A 13,228-nucleotide genomic window follows, 5' to 3' on the forward strand; every position below is an offset into this window, starting at 1 on the left:
ATTCATAATTTAGTGTCCATGAAGGCTTAAATAAAAATTTATTAAGAAAATTTATCGAAATTACTATTCAGTAACTACAGATTCTACAATTTTGTCAGCTGTCCATTTAAATGAATGTCTACACTAGTGTTGTATAATAAAAAATAAGTTTAAAAGTAAGTTACTTAGAGTTACACTTACAGAAAACATAACAAAAACTAATAGCTAGAGAACAAAGCTAGGTAAATAAATAACACCTATATTTCTAATAATATATTAATTTTAAAAAATTATTTCAAGACCAATTTTTTAGGAAAGAATCTTAGATTTAAATATACCTCACAATGAAATTAATTCATTTTCCCAGACTTTTCGGTTATTTTAATTAAATTCCCTGACATTTCCAGATCAATAAAATTCCCTGACTTTGCGATACCTTTCCTGATTTTCCTGTTCTGTGAGCACCTTGTAGTTTCGTTTTCTATGCTAGTATCTTTGTCTAATATTAAAAGTGATACATTAGAACTCAAAATAAATATTTATTTTAAGTTACGACAATAAATCAAAACTTTTTAATAAAAACTTCGTCATCCAAAACATTTTATTTTTATGCTTCATTTTAACCTAACGATAATAAGACAAAAACAACTAATCTATAATAGCAAATTTTAAAGAACATCTAACTAGTTTTCAAATGATTCTACAGGATTAAAACCAACTATTTTTTTAAATACCGCACTTTAAATATGAAATAAAACCCTATTTTATGATTTTTACAAAATTTAAAAAGCAAACAGAAATTCGAAATTCAGGATATATAAGAATAAAAATTTAAAAATATCAACAAAATGTCATAATTTTTTTTTCTAATATTAACACCCAACACACTTTAATTACATCATTTCCTGATTTAATATAAATTACTAATCCCAAAAAGTAAAAAATATAAATTTAAAAATTATAAAAAGAAATATTTTAATTCAGAAAATTATTTATTCCAGCATATAACACAATGTAAAAATTTAAAAAGTAAAAGCCTGTAACTCTAAATAAGAAACGAAATAAAGCAATCAGCTATTGTAATTTATTTTAATTTAACTATATTATTCACTAAATCATTAATTAATTACCTTTCAACCAGTGGCAGTAAAATAGACCCAGTAAAAGAGTCATTTAGTCTTATTAATGAAGAACGTCAGTGAGTTCAAATATCCAAAGGGGGAAGCATTTAAGTTTTATGATACGCAGAAGAAAAAAAAGACTTTCAAGAATTCATTCATGGGTATGGGTATCTTAAGAATCGATGGGCCTCATCCGAAAAGACCACAGAAGTCAGCGCCATCTTGGAAGATCCAGGAGAACAGAGGGATCATCCGCGACGGCGCGAACTGATGCGCGCATATGATCGCTCCGACCTCTGACTTACTTACGATAACGGTAAATAAAATAGCCAGTTAAGAATCAATTTTAATGGAAAAGAATAAAAAAAAGTAAACTTTTTATTTCGCCTAATGCACAGCTAAAGTACTTAAATTTATTTTTAAATGGATTAAACTTAAACGATTATTGACAGAGCTAAATTTAATTAAAGACCATTTCATTCCAATTTCAAGAGAAAACTATATCTATTTATTATAATATATATATATATATATATATATATATATATATTATAATATAGATACGTGTAATAAAATCAATAAAAATACGTAAATCAGAATGAAATAGTACCTTTTTACAGATCATTTTATTCAAAAAAAAAGCTCAAATAGATCTAATATTTAGTATTATAAACATATTTTTCAACGAAAAAAACAGTTCAAATAAATGAAAAAGTTGAACAGGGAAGGTTAATGAAAAAAAAATGGTTAACACTTATCATTTATAAAACTTTTATCAATATAAAAAATTAAATACTATTTTAACCTTGTCAACTAAAATAATTTCTTTTTGTTTCTAAAATTGACTGCTGAATTTAAGGTTTTAAGGGATTTATGGCTTATATTGATTATGCACCTAATAATTTTAAACGAAAGAAGATGAAAAGAGATTCCTGAGTAAAACTTCAAGACTGTTTCATGATGAAATATTTTTTTCATGAATCTAACTCGTATTTTTGTCACATAGGTGTTGAAAAAAGGGGAAACAATTCCCACGGTCAGCATGTCCAGAATTATTTTAATGAAAATATCAAGACTGGCTATTATTTTCTTATATTGATGTTGATAAAACGGACAAAACACTCCCACTGTTTAGAATTTAAATCAACATAGAATTATAGCATTTGATTGATAAAACAAAGACAATAATCTAATAAATATATCTTAAAACTTGATCTCGCTTTTCAACAATAAGGTGCACTATATATATAGCCCTTTCCTAATAAATATGCATTTCCAGTTATTTAAAACTAAGAGATAGTGACGTTTTTCATACGAGTTTTTCTTTAGTAATTCATAGATAAAAATAGATTATCTTATTAATTTTTAAAGACATTTTTAACAAGTTAAAGTTTAATAAAATAATAATATTTAGATACATATTTAAGTTTCACAAATGTTTTATTTTGATATTATGAAGTGCCTTTCTGGTATTCTTAATATAATTAAGAAGTTACTTGATATCAATCTTAAAAGAGATATAGATAGTGCACTTATTGAAACAGAAAAAAAACAATCAGTAAATCATTGTTCTAATACAATCTAAAAGGCTGATGACGAAATAAAGATTGATTAAACAAAGATTAGTTATGAAGTCATGACAGAGATTGTAGAGGCAAGCATAAGTTTCAGTGATTCAATTAATAATACTTAAATCGAAGTTGACTTTATTAGGCTCCATTGTTGTAACGTAACAGCCGTACGAAATTTCTGATTAAGATGTAGGCATTAACCTTTTAGACTACACTGATGATGGCATCAAAAGTCACCACATTAAAATTTACAATTTTTTGCGTCTTAATATTTCGTTACTACATGTTTACCACGTTTTATGATTATTAGTTGTTAGATAGTAATATTAGATATTTCAAAAAATGCTACCTTAATTGAAATATCATTTTAAAGTACTTAGAGTTTAAAAGGTACTAGGTAAACAAATACTTGGTTTTTGTAAAATTGTTATTATTTAAATATACAATTTCTTTAAAATTATATTTCTCGGTAACTATTCGACCGATTTCGTTCAGATTTAGTATTTTGCCATACAAAATTACTTATTGTAAAATTATGTAAAACTTTTTATACCTTACATTTCAAAAAAGTTTCGACTTTTCTTAAATATATAATAGTTTATAAATTATTATAATATATATATAATTATTATTATAAATAACAAATAATTGTAAAAAATAAATATTTGCACGGTAGTATTTCTCGAAAAACGATTTTCATAATTGTGTGCAAATTTTTTTTTAATTCGTTTAAAGGTTTCTCGAGATATGGCGAAATAAACAAAAGGTAAAATTAACATTAATTGGTAGAAACTTATGACCGCTTTCCAAAGCAAACTATTGCGAACATATTTCCTAAATTACGGCAACCTCCTGACCCTTTCTAGGGTCAAGAATTCAATGTATATTTGGAGAATTCATGCAATTCGGGGGGGGGGGGGAATTTATGTTTATTGAGAACGTTTTTTCGTCGAATTTCGTAAATTAAAATATCGTTTGCTATAGCTAGCTAACATATTCGAGGTGACCCTCTCAAATCATTGAGATTGAGCTATGTGAAAATCCGATCATTAGATTAAAAATTATTCAGAGTGTTTCATTCATTTATTTTTTATTTTCTTAAGCACTTGTACATGAATGAGGCCATTCGGCAATATCCGGGATTCAAACTAAGGTCGCTTGTGTCTGTTGCCACCGTTTATCCAAATCAAAGATCATGAATGCATTTAAGTCACAGCTTTTAATAAAAGTTTTGAATTGTTAACTACATACTAATAGAACGTTAAGCATAAAACAAGCCTTTGAGAATAGCAAGTAGGTATCGTTATCATATAATTTTACTCCATCCTTTTTTCATGAAACCTTACTTATTTCATAAAAAAACATGATTCGCTGATGACTTGATTCATGATTTTAAAAATATCGTAAACAATAAGAGTAATACATTTATTTTAGTTCAAGTAAGGTTTTTTTTCTTCTTTTTTACATAATCATAAAAGCGAGATTTTCGTTAATAAGGAAATAAAAGTAATTTCCGGAAAAGAAGCAAGTAAAGCATTTCTATAAATGGTTTAATTATGCATTTAGGAGAAATTTCGAGAAAAATCTGCTTTCAGATTGCATGGAACAGTTGCGTATAAATTTTGCGAAAATTAAGTAACTACATAACATATTTCAGATTGTTTTCCCTTAAACGAAAAGTTACGGCAAACTATAAAAGTACTTACATTCTCTATAAGAAATAAACTTGCTTCTACATTCCACACAAATTGCAAACTATTTCTCTAAAATTATTCCCCAAAAAATTCCCCATACTACTTCATCTATATTTTTAGAATTCTTATCAAAAATGAATACAAAACGGCATTCACATTAGAAGTCGCAAACCACTGTTTAAGGGGAAAAAAGCACAAAAACGTTATCGAAAATTGGAAAATTGCAGTAGAAGAAGGTGGATGTAATAAACATCAAAACAGATTTAATTGGTGATTGAAACATGAAGATAATTCTAATAATTGCCTTTTAAATCCTCGCTGCTTCTCTGCAAATGAAACATGCTATTACATTCCTATGGTGATTTGCAAATTTCGATAACATTTTTCTTTTCACTATTAAGTACTAATTTGCAATTAAGGGCAGTTTTTAAAAAGGGTACGGTCTTTTTTTCCCTTAATTCTTTTAATGAAGCAGAATTATTTTTTATTAATTAAATAACAGAACCAAACTTTTGTGGGAAATGAAGTGTTCTTAATTTCAGTCCCTTCTGTTTTAATATGTTGCTTAATTTCTGATTTTATCACTTAATTATAGTTAAAAATTATTAACGCTATTAATAATATCCTCTGGCCAACTAACGATTCATTAATTATACACTCTAAAAACTGTACCTCTTAAATAAAAGGCACAAGCTAAATGTACCCTTCATTTTCTCGTGTTAGAGGCACATAACTAATGTGCCTTTAAAAATGAGAGGCACCACAAGAAATGAAAGGCACCAAAGCAAACGCAAGTCAATGCGCGGTACGAAAGGATTTTACCGGTTCGCTGTGCCTCTCAAATGGGCTTCAATTCTTTTTGTTCGGTACGATATAGCGGAGAAGAAGCGCATGCGCACATCAATGAAATATTTTATGACGAAATACAAATAATAAAAGCAGACGATAAAATTAGAACACCAGAAAGTTGTTGATTTTTTAGAATTAGTTTTGTGCGGAATTTGAGTTTTCATATTACCCGTTACGGGTTTATCTAGAGTGCCTTGATATTTTATCTATCCCGTTACGGGTGAGTTTTCATATATCCCGCTACGGGCACTTTTTCTAGTTTCCTTTATGAGATTTAACTATCCCGTTACGGGTACTTTATATTTGTTATTGTATTTGTTGTGGTGTGAAATAAATGTTTTTATAAAAAAACTCAACAGTTCTTTAATATAGCTTGATACGCTACAGCTATGTATTTAATTGGTGGCAGTGTTGGGATCCGTTCCAGAAATGTTTTATTAAGTTTTTGAAAGAATTGGTGACAAATATTATTGTTATTATGGATTTCCTACTTAAGAAAAAATTAGTGAATGAGATGTTTAAAATTGATGCCAAGAAGTGTGGAATTCGACGGTACTTCGAACTCTTTGAACAGAAAGCGAAGAGATTTAGTGTGAATTTCGATCTTTGGTTTTCGTGTGCTTTACAGCTTATTCCTGCTGAAAGGTCAGAAATTTATGATTATAATTATTATTACTTTAAAGAAAACTTCATTGCCAATTTTCAGTATGATCCACAAGATATTCCGTGTAATAACGATCGCCAGAAAGAACATTTTAATGAGAAATGGAATTCGCCAAGTATTGTGAAGAAATTTAGATCTGAAAGTGAATGTTTCTATTGTAGTGAAATAGGGCATTTTAAGAAATACTGTAGACATCGAAATTCGGATTATAGAAAAGAGAATTAAGATAGAAGTTTGAAGTTTATTAATCCTCAATCCGACTATAATCCGATTGTTGTAATTAAGTTGAAGCACGAAAGTAATTCTTATTTTAATGATATTTATAAAACAAATGCATGTTTAATGATTGGGACAAAAATGCAGAATTTCACGTTTTTTAAAATACAATAAAAAAAAATTCTGAAACAAGCTTTCCAAAAAAATTGCAGAAGGCTTTTCATATATTTTGAGCTCAAATAAAATCATCGATTAAATAATATTAAGTACAGTTAGTTCTAAAAAAATTGAAAGCTAATGTTCCCAAAATGGGAATAATGGCGCCTAACGGGTTAATATTCTTCGCCAAAATCTGGATTTTAAAAAAATTCATATCAATGGAAGGAAATCTTTCATTTTACTCTTGTTAAGTCATTTGATTAAACATATTTTATGTTATAAAATATCCAAGTTGTCAAAATCTACATCTATCATTTTAAAATATTCTATGTAAGTTCTGTGTTTTTCCATATTTGTGCAACTGTATACATCATATTGCAACTGTTACTAAATTATGTAAAATTGTTCTTTATGTGTGAAAATAAAAGATATTAGATTTCATGATATTTAGTGTTTAATTTTGATCCTCCTTATAAAACTATTTTATTAAATCTCTAAATATTTAAAAAATATCTAAATTTATAAGAAATTTCCATTTTGAGGATGCTTTTTGAAAAAAAAATCCATGAATTATTATTGACTTGGGTTAACAGAGATAAATATTATCTTTTTGTACCTATATCTGATCAGAAAAGCACCATTTTAGTTGCTGAAGTATCATTAAACGCTACATAATTAAAGAAATGGTATAAATTTACATATTTTATAATTGTCTATGAAAATTAGATCTATGTCTATTAGATGGAATCCCTTGAAATGATCACTTTCAAGTGGCCAATATTCAAAGAATGGAGAAATATTTTTCATTAAGAATTATTATAATTAATATCTTGGTAATAGTGTAAACCAAATAGAAAGTCCCTTTTTATATGAAGTGATAGCAAATTACAAATAGGTAAAAAAAAAAAAATGTGTTCAAATCTGGTAAATAACAGGTTTTGGAACCACTAAATGCTTGTTTCAATGAGCGGTACACAAAAGCAAAATTTAAGGTACAGTGTACCTTTCAAGTTAAGAGGTACATCTGATTTTGCCTCTGAAATCAGAGATACATTGTGCCTTTCATTTTTAAAGGTACGCTGTGCCCTTAAAATTCAGAGGCACAAACGATCCAAATGTGCCTTTGAAATCAGAGGTACATTGTGCCTTTCATTTTTAAAGGTACGTTGTGCCCTTAAAATTCAGAGGCACAAATGATCCAAATGTGCCTCTGAAATCAGAGGTACAGTTTTTAGAGTGTATATAAGCAAGGATGCAAACTGCTCCGCTTTCTGAGAGTTTTAATAAATTGGTAACGAATTAAAAAGGAAATCTTGTAGAATAAGGGATCATTTCGCCTACTCTTCACAGGTGTCCCTAAGCAGGGCTAGTCTTGGTCCCTAAGAGATAACTGCATTAAAAATATACATTATACATGAAACGTAGTAGTGGATGCGTAGTGCGTAGCGGTGGATGCGTTTTCGATGCGTAGCGGTGAAAAAATAATTTCAAATAAAATTTACTAAACTAAAATAGCTAGAACTTCGTTACCACTAGAAGACATATATTTAGAAATCGGAGCAAATTGGCACCTCTATGTAAGTAATCATACAGGATTCGGCCAAATATGTTCAACTCGAAAAAAATCGCTGTAGTTTTTTAGTTGAAAGCCACTAAAAAAACTCACTTTTTTGCATAGCGGATTATTTCAAATTTTAGTACAAAAGATTTATTTTTATAACAGTATTGCTTCAAAAGCAAAATAATTGTTAATTTTCATTTAAAAAAACTTCCCAACGGCTAAAGATAAGTAAAGTAAGTTTGATTGTTATATAATTTATCTGAATTAATATATATAAAGTGAAAGACACAAATTGAAACGCATTGATTTGCGAACATCCTAAATGTACCTTTAGTCTCTATCCTTATGAAGAGCACACTGAAACACGGGAAACATTTCAAGTGCTCTTCAAAATGATATGAGATGATAAAGGTTTTTATTAATCAAGTTGTCATTACTAGAGCTTCAATTATAATTTCAGCTTATGAGATCAATCTTGCATTATTATGGCATCTCGAAAGATTGTCGTGATTTAAATCATAATTAAAAGGAATTAACTTATTTTTGAGGCATTATCAACTTTAATGAAATATAGCATTTCAATTAATTTGAAAAGATTATTAAATTTTCTAAATGCCAAACTGCCTTGGTATATTTTAATCAACTCTATAAAACTAATTAGAATTTAATTTTTTTGAGATAGCACAGAAATGGTCCGGCCGTTTTTATTATGACAGGTAGAATTAATTACCTCTTTTTTTAATATGCAAAAATTTAAGAAAAAAAAGCAAATTTAGGGAAAAACATTAAAAAAAAACTCGTAATGGGATTTCCTGTATAAATATTTATTTTATAAGCTTAGAAAAACATTTATATATTATGGGTTTAGAATAAAAGGCTTTTATATTATTCGGCAATAAGCCAATTTTGCAGAGAAAAATGGTTTTTCCGAAATACTAATAAAATTAATGCGTAAAAAAAGAAAAGAATTTTTTTACCAAGCTTAAAAATTTATAATTTTGCACAAAAGTTTTGCATTTATTAGAAATCAGTTGGTGATAAATACATAAAATGTACAGCATTAACGAGCATTTCAGAAAAAAAGCCCCGATAAAACCCAGAATTTTGAGGAAAAAACCAGCTAGCTTTCTTTTCTTTTTTTTTTCTTTTTTTTCAAACTCGGTCGAAGTTTCGATCGGAAAAGTATAGCGGCAATGAAAGTATAGCGGGATCATGTACACAATGATCACAATAATACAATTTTCATATAAATTTTATGTAAATTACAAAAAGATTTGTAGCTGTTGTTACGTATGACACTTGCCAATATCAGCAAGCCTGCTATCGAAAATCATAGCAAATTTTTAAGGCAGAGGGTGCGTTATTTGTTTTTCAGTGGCGCTATCTATAGCCAAAAATACGACTTCAGCCACACACGCGTCACTGCCAGTTTTACAGGGAGAACTCACTCATTCTTCATTCATTCTCAGATCGCAATTTTGACCAAAAGATAAATGAACAATCAGTATCCTCTGGGGTATTGATTTCTTATGGGAACTTAGCAACCCCGATCGATTTCACAAGGGTACCATTTAATGTACGAAGATTCTTCGGCCTGCGGGATTCGATCACACGAACACGAGTCCAACATCCTACTAACCAAGTTATCCGGCCATTAAAAATGTAATAAACAAAATAATACAAGTGATATTGCTACTTAAAGCAACTCTAAACAAATAACTTAAACTTTAAAGTGACAAAACAGCAAATAAAAACGTTCATATAATCAAAAAATTTAATTTTTAACACAACCGATTAAAAAAACAATTTTACATTCGAATTATCACGTAGTAAAAACAAACATCAAAACAACAACTATTGTCCCAAATCTGCAAATTATTATCATTATTTTAGTAAAAAGTATTATTTTTTTAGTAATTGTAAGAATAAACCATTAACATTACACTTCAAAATAATTACAATCATTAACATTACGCTTCAAAATAATTAATCATTAACATTACGCTTCAAAATAATTAAACGATTGTAACCACACAATTTAAAAAATGGAAAACAAAAAAAAAATCTCAACTTTTTTAGTTTTTGTGTATGATAATCGAAGTTCTTGAAATGAAAATTAATACTAAAATATAAAAAGATATAATTTACGAATTAACTAATATAAATAGTAAAAAAAGAAAATAAAGCAACGTAAAAATAAAAGTACTCACAATGCCGCATATACAGGAAGCGGCAAAAAATAAAAACTCTAACAAGTTTACTGCATTATAGAAAAGTAGAACACGAATCTGTTTTTGTCTACCACACTTAAATTATAAAATATTTTAAAAATTATTTTATACTATATCTCTTAATTTACATGTTTTTTTTACAATATCAAGTAAAAGATCTGTTATTTTAGAATTACTTATGCAAGGAAAACGACAGTGTAAAATCATTCCTTAACTCTGTACACAATCGTTGTATAAAGAGTTTGTACTCTGTATCTTAAGCAATCGCCTCAGCGGAAATGGAATAGATTAAAGGTAGAAGACTTGCGGCCCATTGCTAAAAATTTCAACAAGCAGCTGTGCCTTTGCATCTCTGAAAAAGGTGGTCACTTTGAAGCCAATTAAATGTATTAAATAGTCTACTCTTATTATTATTTGTTATAGCATATTATATTATTTATTTTCAATTAAGTTACATTAAAATTGTTTGACCGTTTTTTTTTTTTTTTTGCCGCAACCTGTATAAACATCTGTAGTTCTATAATGTAAAATCTTCTTCAGCGTCGAAACCGAACTAAAAGAGGGAAACACAAGGACGCAGCAGAAAATTGTAAATAAATTATAACGTAAATGGCAAGATGCTGTAGAAAACTACAGGCAGACTGAAACTTGCTTGCAATTTTCGGCGGCATGCCAGGTTTACCTCTTCCATTGCTTATGTATTCCCTTTGAATGATTTCTTCATTTTGCTCATCTAAGGAACTATGGTTTAAGAAACACGAAACTGTTTTGCAAAATCAGTTAATGTTTATAATTATTATTGCTATTTTATGCATTTTATCGTTACCAAAACTTTTAATTTTTTGGCTAAACTCAAATCATTAGTTTTTGCATCCACAAGTTATCAGTATTACTGGAGTAAATGATTAAGCCATTGTGCAAACGAACGGCACCAAGCAATAAATTTTCATTTTATTTCATTCACATTTTAATTCCATGTTTAAGTAATAGAATGTTGCAATCATTCTATCTGGACAATAAAGTTAAATCTTCAACACGCAAACTGTTTTAAAAATTATTACGGTATTTTGAAACATTATTTTAAAATTATTTTAAATCAGTCTGGAGTAAAAAATACATAAAAAATGGTGGTCCCAAATCAAATAACCACATTTTGTATTCCTATTTTCAAATATCAAACGGAAATTGAGACAAAATTCTTTACACAGAAGAAAGTTTTTAATCTCAGTATCTAATCTCTTCAGAATAAAAAATAATGGGGAAAAAATAGAAATGGCTGAGAAATTTTATGGAAATAATTTGGTTCCCCAAATCTATTCCTTACAATGGAATATTCCATTATCCGTTATGCCATCATATGAAGCTGACTGTACTTGAATAGTAATATTATTTGAATATCAAAAAAGTAAATAAATAAAGCTTGTATAAAAGTTTGTTTTTACTAAAAAAGAAGGAAAAAAAACTTGCCATAGTAAAATTACTATTTTGAGGTTTCCTGAAACTTACGTAGATAATCTGGAACACGGTAAGAGATTTTCAAAAAACTGTGATGGTAAGAACTTAACCAAGATAAGACATGCAGGATGTTCTTTAGCTGTATAAAAATACAGAAGTCTTTATCTTATCTAGTCTTCGAAAATACAATAATATTAAAACCTTTTGTTAGCTTTTACAGAACAAGCACATTTTTAAGGGGAGAGAGGTACAGAGAAAAAAAAATGAAAGTAAATTTAACTTATCTCGTTGCAGATAACCATTTTGGACGAAAGACACATTACATACATATATATTAATAAAAGAAAAAGTATAAATATGACCTGCGTTTATAGATTCAAGATTTGATGAGTTATGTGCTCATTATTTTCAAGATGTTAATATGAACATTACCTACAACTGGTTGAATGAATTACCTAGTAATAAATCCATGAATTGCTACAAATATTTATGAGGTAGGAAAAAATTGATCTAAAAAGGATATCTCGTTCTTATACTAATTCTGCATATTATTTATAACGGTAGTATGTTTAAATTTATCGAGAATTAAAAATTATCAGTTAACATTTTTTATTGTTCAAAGGGATCAAAATATTTTTCTTATTTTTGATTAATTTCTGGCGACCAGCTGATCCGCCTCTTCTCAAGAACAAAATTTTAAGTATCTCGAGATTTAAAATCGCGCAGTCAAAAATCAAACCAACATAACTATATATAAATATATACTCATATTACACAGAGTGAAAGGTGTTTTAATTTTCAGTTCATATGTGTTCACACCTTCAGATCTTGGATGTTTTTTTTTATTTTGTGTGTGTGTAACTTGACAAAAATGGTATCGTGAAGTTTTTATAATAGGATTTGTTATTCAGTGAAACACATGCTGACATTTTAAATAAAAAAAAACTGTTAATTGTTTCAAAGGTATTTTTGAAGAATGCCAAAACAAATAAATAACTTTGCTAAAATCAGACGGTGTACATATTTGTTATTATTGTTTAGCGTTGTGTTAGTAATTAAAATGTTCCTTCGCAAGCCTATGAGTTTTATTAGTAAGCCATTTTCAACGAAACGAGCTTTATAGTATTATAAATTTCTTTCAAGTAAATGAATACTCAAATATAAAACAGTAAATAATACAATTTAAATTTAAAAAATAATAAATTAAAAATAATAATATTTTAGTTTTATGGTGCTGTTGAAGAATTTGCTGTTTTCATTCACGGAAGATAATCCTTCTCAAGTATGCAATAGTAAATAGATAAGCGAGGAAAAAATAATATTTAAATCAAGTTTAGAAAAATAGATGGTTCAGAAACAAAACCTGAAAAATTTTAAAAGTTATGTTTTATATCATTAGACTACAAAATATAAAACATAACTTTAAAAAATATATATCTGATTTACAATATCTTTCATCGAAAATATACGAATTCGGCTACAAAAGATTCTGAAACACGACAAAGTTTAGAAGCCTGTGAAATGCGAACTAATCCAATAAACATAAGAGAACATATTTAGACTAGAAGCTAAAACACTGATTATAGAAGAGAGAAAAAGAAAAAAATAACTATTTTTACATCACGCTTCTATCAGAGAACTTAAGTATAGGATATTTGAAATTAAAATTTCAAAATAAGCGACTTTATAATTGTATAATAAAAAGTAAATTATATCAAGATTAAAAAA

General features: G+C 27.9%; 1 protein-coding gene across 2 annotated transcripts in view; it reads right to left on the bottom strand.

Annotated features, from left to right (window-relative positions):
• rdgB (retinal degeneration B) overlaps positions 1-13,228 on the bottom strand; it is a 71,416-nt gene that overhangs the window by 42,688 nt on the left and 15,500 nt on the right. The window contains exon 1 of one of the 2 annotated variants that reach the window (XM_087165456.1): positions 1,110-1,367. The exons of the other annotated variant lie outside the window; for it this stretch is intronic. The gene's annotated coding sequence lies outside the window, so the exon portion shown is untranslated. Of the gene's footprint in view, positions 1-1,109; positions 1,368-13,228 lie in introns of those variants that run through there. 2 annotated transcript variants of the gene reach the window in all.

Source organism: Parasteatoda tepidariorum, chromosome 1, assembly GCF_982258835.1.
Source record: "Parasteatoda tepidariorum strain Cologne lab strain chromosome 1, Ptep-v5.0, whole genome shotgun sequence".
Taxonomy (NCBI): Eukaryota; Metazoa; Arthropoda; class Arachnida; order Araneae; family Theridiidae; genus Parasteatoda; species Parasteatoda tepidariorum.